At 25.3% G+C, this 11,299-nt stretch overlaps 1 protein-coding gene across 2 annotated transcripts in view; it reads right to left on the bottom strand.

The window, feature by feature from the left end:
• The window catches only part of LOC111690952, a 17,506-nt gene extending 6,408 nt beyond the window's left edge, over positions 1-11,098 (bottom strand). Inside the window, exon 1 of one of the 2 annotated variants that reach the window (XM_023453564.2) lies at positions 10,832-11,098. The gene's annotated coding sequence lies outside the window, so the exon portion shown is untranslated. The remainder of the gene's footprint in view (positions 1-10,831) is intronic. The other variant, XM_046949764.1, reaches the window with a different exon arrangement.
• Positions 11,099-11,299: the final 201 nt, after the last annotated feature.

Below are 11,299 nucleotides of genomic sequence, written 5' to 3'. Positions count from 1 at the left end.
GTCCCAGAATATATATACTTTATGGGGTCTTAGAGCAATATTTCGATGTGTTACACACGGAATGACAAAATCAATATACCCCCCATCTTTTTTGATGGTGGGTATAATGATATTATGATCAAGTTTCTTGCTTAAGTCTTTTGTTTTTAGGACTTTAAATAAAATTCAATTTAAAACATAAAAATATTATACTATTATGAATTAAATATTTAGAGCAAGTTTTGTGAAGATTTTTAATAATGTATAGCTGGTGTTCGATATCCAGATTTGGCCAGACATGTTCGACTTAACTTTCTTAAAAAAAGTTTTCTAATATTAATGAAAAATAAGTCCGTATAATTTCTTCGGTTTTCACTTCTATTGTAAAAAAAAACTAAAAGAAACTTGAAATATGATCAAGTTGCTTGCTTAAGTCTTACGTTTTTGAAATACTACCAAATTCCCTAAAGATCTTTAATTACACTCAAGGCTGATGTAGAGCATTATATGAATGTTCTTGATTTTACTGATTTACTTGAAAACTAGACCGTGATTTATTTTAAAGCAAAAATCTTATAATTGCTCAATTTTTTTTTGTGCAAAAGTAAATAAAATACTTGCGTGTGATCAAGTTTCTTGCTTAAGTCTTTCGTTTTCTTTTATTTCATCTAATGCATATAAGGAAATCCTATACATCAAATTTATTTTAATTAAAAAAAATCGATTTTCTTCTTTACAATTTTGATTGCATTTTCTTATTTAGTTTGTTCTTTTCATCAAACGCTAACAAGTTCAATTTCTTGTCTTATTTTTCTTTGATTTATTTTAGAAATACTTCAAACAGACAATCTTCGACACTTGTTGGCTTTCTTATTCTTATTCTAGTTTATATAATACCGTTTGTTGATTCAACATTTTAGAATCATGTCTTAATGTGTTGTTGTTGTTGTTTTTATTGTTGTTGTCTATATTATTTTGTTTTGTTTTTGTGTTGAAGTTTTACATGTATGTTTATATGCTTTCTACTTATAACTAAGTTTATATTTACGGTCTATTATAAGCATAAAAAATGTTAACTGTATTTAGCGGAAATTATGAAAAAATGGGTTTAATACCAAATGTTTTATATTATAGCGCTTTAAAAGTGCTAATAGTGTTGTTGTTTCTTCTATGGCTGTTCTATGTCGGCTCTAAAGTCATTTAAAATAAAAACAAATGAATCTTTTAAGCATTAGTGTGTAGATTTATAATTGTGTTGTCGATGTTTTGCAGTTTATTTTCTTATGTTAAAAAAACGCGTTTTTATTTATATTTTATAGCTGTCAGTGTTGTTAATGTGAAGATTTTCTTTCTCTTTCATTTTTGCTTCATTAATATGTGACACAATTTACGTTTAATGTGTGCAATTGCTTGACTACTTTGTCAGCATGTTTTTTTTTCATTTGTTTGTTTGTTTGCTGTAGAAGCAAAATGTTTTAATTATTATGAATATGTAAATTTAGAAAGCCGTTTCTTGACTAACATGTACGTTTTTTATTTAGTTTTTTTTTTAGGAAATATAAAAAAACTATTTGCAATGCAATTGCAGTTTTTCAATGAGAACATAAACTTGTTGTATTTTTCACAGCTAGAAGACAGGAAAAATGTGCTAAATTAAAATCATTATTATTAAAATGTTTAATTTTATTTAAAGGCAACTAAATACAAGTCGAGTGTTTATTTATTATTTGAAAAAATGAATCAAATGACTTTGTGAAAAATTGCTAGCAAAATTTGAAATTAATAATTAAATGAACATTTCAAAATAATAGTTTCTTAAGTAGTGGTGGTTTTGTTATAGCCACAAACTAATTTGTATATTTTGGCATTTCTCAAAGATGAACCCATCTGAAAATTTTAAATCTACAGTTTTTGAATATTATGTCTGTCCGTCCATCCATATAAAATTTGTGTTCAAGGTATAGATTGTAGATTTTCATGCTCCTAGTTGAAGTTGTGTAAATAATTACAATTCGCATATTTTTATAAATGGGGACCGATATGCGAATTGTAATTTGACCTATAAATTGGCTTTTAAAGTCCTTCGTTTGACTTTTTAGTTATTCCCTATAAGTTCACTTTCAATCAGTGGATTATGCTGATTACCTCGAAAAAACTAATGCCTTGGAGCCCAATATTGTTCATATTATTGGTATTCAGACGCTCTGAATGCTTAGACAAGTATGTATATCCACGGTGGTCCAGTTTACTTATTATTGATCTTTTGAGTAAAATACATTTCCTTTATTTTTCTAAATTCAAGTTCTATCGCTTCATGTAAAGGAAGTATATTTATAATTGAAAGAGGATTTTCAAGTTATAGAGGAAATTACTTGTGTTTCCTTTAATGAATATCTTTCTATATGATGGGAAAATTTAATCTATAATATTTAGATATGAAAAGAACAAAAAAAAACATGTTTAAAATATGTAAAATTATTTTTAAAATAATAAAAGAAAATTCTACGAATTTCTTAAATTGCTTAAGATATGATGAAAACCTTTGCAGTGGTGTAATAAGTAATTTCAAAATTTTATTTTTACCATAAAGGTGGGAATATTATTAATAGTTGTTTAATTAGACAGGTTTGTGTTTCAAGTCTTTTGTCATAATAAAAAACAAAACATAAACTACTTTGTTAACAAATTGAAGATAATAATGACTAATTTGTTTAACGAAATATTTGAAACTTTATAAACATGTGTTTTCTTCAAACCAAAACTCTCACTTTCAAAATGAAACAAGAAAAAGTAACAATAAAATAAATATCTAAAAAAAACTTGAAAATTAATTACAAAAAGGTTTTTTTTTTTTCTTTATTTTTTTTTTACAATAATCTTCTTCATTGAAAGAGAAAATCATATAAAAACATGCAATATTTTGAAAATAAATTACCTTTTAATGAAATCAAAGAAACTAAATCTTTAAACGAAAAAAAAAACTTTAACCAAAAATTAATACAAAACAACAACCATGATACAGATGAGTAAGTTTGAAAGAAAAAAAAGAAAATAAACCTTAACAAGTTTTTATATTTTCTTAGTTGGTTGTTTCATGAATAACTTAAGGTTAATGGAATTCCAAATGATTCCACTTAAGTTAAGTTCACAAGAAATGATAGTGAAATTAATTTTGAAAATGAAAGACATAATATTTTTACGAATCATCATCAACAACATCAAAATCTTAACTTAACGAAAGATAAGAAATTTCATAAGGAAAAAAAAACTACAAAATTAATTTCACTTTCTTTTTTGTCATAAAATATATGAATGTGTATTATGATCATTAAGAAACAGAAATTGAAAAATAAAAATAACAAGAATTAAAGTTTATTGACCAATAATATTAAGAAAAAATTTTTTCACTCTTGTTTGACCTCATTTTTCTTGCTGGGTTTTAATTTTAGTATAAATTTTGTAAAACTTTTATTTTGTTGTAATTAATTTTTAGGTATATTTTAATTATGTTCATTCAGTCAGAGTATTATTTAAGTATAAAATGGTCAAAGACCTGTTGTTACTATTATTTTTATAATTCATTAACATGTTTAGTTTTTAAAACAAACGCCGCTATGAGGTTTGCTTTTTCTTTGTATTTGAAATAAAATTTTCTTTAAGTTAATTGTTAATCATGTCTGGTATGTTTTATTTAGTGTTGGATTTTAAACGTTGTCTTTATAAACAAAAATGTGTAGTGCATATTAAGCTGTTTTTTGGCTATAATATGATGCAATTTTTTGGATTTTTTTGTAGCTACTCATAATTAAATAATCAAATATTTTGATATTACATTTATTATATGTATTCGATAATCAGTGGTTGTCAGCAATAACTAAATTTGTAAGCCTTGTAATAATTTTTACCAAAAATTATGAAAATTTTTAATGTTTATTATAATATTATATAAAAAATTTGCTTATGAAAGTAATAATGTTTAAAATATAAAATAGTTTTTGTTTTATTTACTATTTGCTTTAAGTGTGACAAGAATGTCATAATTTCATAAAATTTTTTAACTGAAAAAAAACTCTTTGAAATCTTGGGATTTATTAATATCTTTCAAAATAATGTTTGTTTATTATTGTAAAAATAGTTTATGAAATTTTTATTATTTTCGATTATTTATTTTAAATTCTATAGAGTACTGGTTCTTTACTAAATTAACTTATTCACACTAATATTCATTAATTTCTTATTAATAAACATTAATTTTTCATCAACTGTCTGATCGGTACATTTAAAGATATAACTCCAAAATATCTTATCAAAATAAACTAAAAATCATAAATGGTTTTCAGAAGTGGGGAGTTATGATGAATAACTAGTCAACCTTTAAATAATCGCAATAATATCTTTATAAGGAGTTGTAAGAACATTATTTGAAAATTATCGCCTGTACTTTGCGATCAAGTTTTACATGCACAGCAAACCAGATGGACAGACGGGCATAGCTTCGTCGACACATCATATGATTCTCAGATGGATATAGGGTAAGCTAAACCCAATATATAACCAAACCACTAAAGACAAATCATAAGTTACTGGACTACAGAACATCTTTGACTTTCTCTATAAGATTTTTAATTAATATATAGAATACTTTTCAACCAATAGATTTCTATGATAATGTTATCAACTTACAGGTGTTGTTTTCTAATTAATAAACAGTTTTTATAGTTTAAAGTTTTTTTATGGGATTTTTTTTAATGTTCTTTTTTCTATAGAAAAATTTTCAACAATCATGAATTTTTTTAATGTTCTTTTTTCTATAGAAAAATTTTCAACGATCAATTTGCTGCAGAAAAGTAGACAACAATCAGTTTGCTAAAGAAAAGTATCTAAAGATCGGTTTTCTACAGAAAAATTTTATTAACATATTTTCTAAAACAAAGTTGTTCAAGATCATGGAATACTTTTCCACGATCAGTATTTTCTATATACATAAATATTTTCAAACGACAGATATCTGTAGAAAAGTTTTAAGTGATCAATATTCTAAATTAAACATTTTTCATTGATTCGTTTTCCATAGAAACCTATCACTTCGAAAGGAAAATTTTCATTTATGAACCATCACAATCAGTTCTCTATAGAAATCTTTCAGATATCTATAAAAATTTTTTAAAAATAAAAATTCTAATAAATTTTATTTATCAATCAGTATTCTAAATTAACCTGCTCATTGACCACTTTCTAAAGAAAAAATTTCTTTTGTAAATTTTCTTCCTGGATCAGTTTTTTATTAAAACTCAATGTATTTAACATTTTTAAACTTACTGATTTTTTACCAGAGTTTATGAAACTGATCGTAAATATGTTAACATAAATTTGATCCGAAAAATACAAAACATATTTTTGTATTTTTATTAATTTTTAATTTATGTCACCACTGTGCCCAATCGAAATGTCATTAAACTTATTTTATTTTTACAAGAAAAAGTTAATTAAAAATTGCGTTTAGCGCATGTAATATTCAACAAAGATATGCTATTAATGTACAAATTAAAAAATAATTTAAAATTATTTTTTAATAATTATTAAAAATACACATTTATTTCATCATTTAAAAATAAATTGCAATAAATTATGAAAATAATCATAAAAAATTTATTAATATAATAAAAAAATGCCATCTATAAAGTACATACATAAATACGTAAAAACACAGAAAAACTTTCTCCCTCTATAAGAAGAAAAAAAACACAAAAAATGTATATCCAATAGAAACTACGAGTACTCAAAGTGTAGTAAACAAAACAAAATACAACAAAAAATTAAAAAAAAAACTAAAACCCATTCAAACATTAAAAAAAACACTCGTACTCAAAACGTTATGAATGAATGAAAGTCACGACTTTTAACAGAAAAACAATTCAACATGACTAACAGTCAGCCAGCCAACCAACCAACCAACCAACCAACGACAAATTAAACAAAACTACAATATTTTTCTTTAAACGGTTTTATTGAAGGCAAATTTAAAGAAGTAAGAAAAAATCCAAAACAACATGAGCAAAAGGGTCTAAAGGCGGGGTGGTAATAATGTTGGTACCGGTACAACGGCCGATGAATTGGTGTTGGCGGATATAGTGAATACTCAGTCGTCAACTCATTTTATGTCTTTTTAAACTAAATAAAAAAAACTGTACAACATAAAAAGTATTCTGTGTAAATTGATTGCTATGCATGTAGCGTCAATTAAAAATATTTTCAACTTTTTCTGTCTTTATGTTTTTTTTTTTCAGAAAATAAAGAGAAGCTTAAAACAAAGTTAATAGTGTAAAAAATGAAAATGAAACTCTTTTATATTTCAATTATCAGTGGTTAAGAGTTACATATTGTGTATATAAAATAGCAAAGGACAATGATACCGATTCTTACAAGCACTATATTGATTTTAGAAATAAGAAATGAGAATCTATATCCCATCAGACTCCCTCAGGACTAACCTTATTCATGATGAACATTTTTTATAAAAGGTTTATAAAACTAAATTTCCTCACAAAATTAGTTTTATAAAAAGTTTATAAAATTAAAATTAATTTGTAAATAAGGTTTTTAATATATTTATATTAATAATAAGCTTATTGTGTTTATGGATATTTCCAGCAAAAAAAAAAGAACTTTCAAAGAAGTTAAAAAAAGTAGAATTTACTCCATGGAAGTACTAAAAATGACCTGAAGAAGTAATGATTTTAACACAAATTTGTCATAGAAGGGATGTTCATTTTGACTCCAAACTCACTGCATCTGAAGTCATTCTAAGGAAGTAATTTTTATGTGCTTTTTTGGAAGTTATAAGGAAGTAAAATTGTAGTATTATTGAATACAACTAATTTGACTTAAATAAAATTACAAAAAAAAATATATATATATATATACATAGTGCTACTTTTGAAGTGGTGATAAATGTTTTTCTTTTGGAAGTACTTCGCTTTACTTTTTTGGGGTATTTCATTAAATTTCATTCCGTTCTCTAATATTATCCTAAATATAAAGTTCCATTACGTTCCTTTGTTAAAAACTTATTTTGTACATGTATTTGTCATAAATTGATTTTCAATGTTTCAAGTTCATACTTTTAATAAATTACCTACGCAGTAAAAACTTTCATTAAAATCGCGTGAAAGGCGAATACAACTTCTTTATTTTTAAAAGCTGATAAATCAATTAAAATGTATTTATACAATACATTATTAGTAAGACGTTATTAAAGTACTTCTATGTAATCAGAACAATATGTAGTAGTTATTAAACAGTTTTTTAATATAAAAGTGGTTGCGATTGCAAGATATTACCAAGTTTTTGCTAGGTATTTTTAAATGAAACCAATTTTATTGTATTTTCTTAAAATTTTCATTTCATTTTGTATCGTATTTTTTTATTTCGATAAAATTTAAAACTTTTTACATATTTAGATTGGGATTGTGTTTTTTGAGATAACTACTAGTGATTCATTTCATTTTCATCTGTTAGCTATAGCAATTTTCTATTCACAAACGTAACTTTTTAGAAGGAGATTAGTAATGACTTATCTATAACTATATACGTAAGTACTTTCGTATCTATGAAGTCTTTTTTTCCCAAATACCGAACAATTTATTTAATAACTTCTTTGCAGGTGATCGTGGTAAGTACTTATCTAACTTCATATTCGTAAGCGAACGTGGTAAGTAATTACCTCCAATGTCAACATCATGTTAACTTAATGTCTTAAAGTACAATTTGTAAGTAAATTTTTACATTTTAAATAATCTGTAATACTTAAAAATGTTGGACCTTCACACACCCTAAAGCATATATATCAATATGATCAGAACCTCTTCAGACAATTTATTTCAACAGTCATACGGACGGACAGACAGACGGACATGGCTTAATCGACTCCGCTATCTATAAGGATGTAGAATATATGTACTTTATAGGGTCGGAAAATTATATTAAAGAAATTACAAACGGAATGACAAAAATATATATTCCCTTCTCATGAAGGTGAAGGGTATAAAAAGTTTTAATTATACTGCCAGATCGTAATCGTAATGACCAAGCTAAGATTGACTCTAGCCGTAGAAGTAAATCACTCTTCTAAAATTTTAAAGAAAAGCCCCTTCTCTTAAAATCTCTTGTCTTCATATGATTCGCTTCTAATTTCGCGAAAATAATACTGATTATTTCTAATAATTTATCTAAGTTTAAATGGAACCAATTTTAAGAAAATTAGTTTTATAAACCTTTAATAAATAACTATGAATAAGGTCCATAATATGCAATTATTTCATAGATCTTCGATGTTACAAAACCATAAAAATTTTTTATAGGGCAACATAACAACTTTAATTTTCACGAAATTAAGAGTTCAGCTTTTTTTAATAGGTGTCTATACAAAAATGTTGTAGTATTTTTGACACGGATTCTATAAAAGTTGCATGTATGTATGTATGTACTCATATGCACAAAATATACCATTGCCATTCAAGTATACATACACATATACATCATAGAATTGGGTTAGTAGTGTCACTAGTATGGTAATACATTTGTAAAAAACAGCCAAAATACATACATATATGTATGTATGTACAGATAAAAGTAAAGTTTAAATAAAATTTGTTAATTGAATGAATAAACGAAAAGTGAGCAAAGAGAAGTATTTTCAAAGAATATCAGTTTTTTGTAAACTAATTTATGCTTGTATGCAGGCAGTTAAAATTAAGATCAGTTTTTTATTCATATTTTCTTGTTAAAGTTGGTTTGTCTCTTTAAACCATATTTAAGTATTGGCTCCACTTTATGCCTCTAACCAACAAATTGTTAAGTATGTCGTCACTATTTCTTTTTAAAAATTTTAAATTTTATGTTTAATATTAGTTGTTTGAGGTATTAGTATTCTGTTAGTATTACCAGCTGATGTTAACACAAACTGTTATTTAGACATTTATTCTGTTAAATTGTCATTCAACGGTGTATTTGTTTAGTTTAATTTTGTGTTTGGTTTTCTGTGTATTTATCTTGACCTATATGCTAGTTAATAATCAGGTGTTGTATTGTTGTTGTTTTTTGTTGCTTTGTTTGTATTTGGATATTCTTAACTTTCTATTTCGTTTTATTTGTGTTTTGTATTCAATTTAAATGCTTATGTTAATTGATTATCATAAGCATTTTGGTGAAATTTTTTTAAGGAAATATTTTAATAAGCATACTAAACAAGGCAATAATGTTCTTAATTTTTTTAGTTAATTGAAAGAATAAATACGTTGTACTATAAATAAATAACTTTCAATATAATGGACTATAGATAATATATGGAGTAGAAAATTTATTATATTTGTTGAATAAATTTTTAGTAAAATTAAAGAGAATTTATAATTTAAACCTAATAATACCCTCCAACAACATCAGTTACAAACATCAGCACAAACCCAATATACCCTTCGCAGTAAAAAGATACTAATTCTACCATCGAATCATTTTTTGGGATAAGAAATTTATCCATTACCAAAGCGTAAAAGACCACATGTGAATCTCGGACAACAAACCAAATAGGCCTTTGGTAAGTGAGTGGTTTGTTATGTAGGCCAAAGGTGATGAGTTCAATTCTCATTGGTTAAGAAGCGAATAATAGCACCGATAGTGATCTTGGTGTATTTCTTTGGATCTGATGTATGTACATTATCTTTTAAAACCAATAAATAACCAAATTGACATTTATCAATGGAGCTAAGATAAAACACTTTTTTTTTGTGGAATCTTGGATGTTCTAACAATTCTATAACTCATTCGTTTAAAACTATCGAACATTGAACGAATATCCAGCGAAACTTGAATCAATAAAAGTTCAAAACTATTTAGAAAGAAGTAGTTGGGTGGTTGGATAGATCTTGACTCGTGTAACTTATATTTGTTACCGCAGATCTAGAATACTAGCTCTCTCTCTCTGGAATGGGCTTCACAGGGTATCTGGATTGTAGTTATTTTGACGCGGTATGTACAAGTTTCCAGAACGTTGGATGAAGGTTATAGCTAAGAATGATCAAGACAATAAATTTATACACATTTAATATACAAAATGGCGCTATGAAAAATGATTACCCTATTTTCTAAAATCACAAATCATATGATTTTTAAAACTATGTATATAAAATACTTTCAGCAAGTTTTAAAGTCGCTTTAATATTTTGTTCGGGAGATAGTTTTAAACATGAAAATGATGAACATTTTTCAGAATACTTAAATTGTATGAACTTTATAGTAATTAGGGGGACTTAGATAAAGCAATAGAACCGATTTAATTTAATAAGTTTGATTTTGTAATATATCAACCTTAAACTGTTGTCTTAGTGTTAGAAAGATTAAAATTTCGTTTTAAACAAACTTGTTAAAAACTTAATATGTATAAATTAATTCTTTGTACCATTTCACAGATTTAATAAACTTTTATCATTCTTATGTTAATTAAGATCAATTATATGACAGTTCGTCTTTATATCTAGTATGTAAATGATCTTTTCACTTAAAATATGCTTATGTCTTAAGTCTTTTGTTAAATTGTATTTCCTTCACACTTATACAATATTTATTTAAAGTTTGTGTCTTAAATCTTTTGTTTTTGTAACAATAGCTAAATTTTTTTTGTTTATTGATAATTTCGATTTTTTAGAATACACACGTACAAAATGAAAATATTTAAAATATGTGTGTATGCCCTTATATGACAATCACATTGAAAACTTTCTCTTTTAACCGTTAAATATAAAGGAAATTGATTTTTTTGTTTAATAAATATTTTTTTGTCGTTAAGTAAAAATCTTACCTGTTTACTTTTCTTTAAATATATATTTTTAATAAATTATCGTTTGTTATTCAATTAACTCTTAATTACACTTGACACTAGTTAACCCGCAACACATTAACACACCTTATTTCAATGTTAATAAATATTTTCTCTTTAACACTCAAATTTTTCTATTGTGTTTATTTCTTTTTATCCAAGTTGAAAATTTAAAATTTCTTTTCAAAATATTCTTTTAACTGGTTAATTTTTGTGTGTTAACACTCGTATATCTTTCTTACAACTGAAACTGCTATCGCCTTGAACTTGGCTTTATATATGCTGACCTATTTTTTGCTCTAATAGAGTTATGTTTGATATAAACCAGCTCGAAGAAATGCAGAACCAACCAAACCAACAACTATTTTTCTGTGCAGATAGTAGGTATTAATAATGTCTTAAGCAAGTAATCTTGATCTTGAGGTTTGAACACATGCTAGACTTGCAACA

Source organism: Lucilia cuprina, chromosome 4 (assembly GCF_022045245.1).
Source record: "Lucilia cuprina isolate Lc7/37 chromosome 4, ASM2204524v1, whole genome shotgun sequence".
NCBI lineage: Eukaryota > Metazoa > Arthropoda > Insecta > Diptera > Calliphoridae > Lucilia > Lucilia cuprina.
Note: the sequence above shows the minus strand (reverse complement) of the source record. Positions and strands in the feature narration are given on the sequence as shown.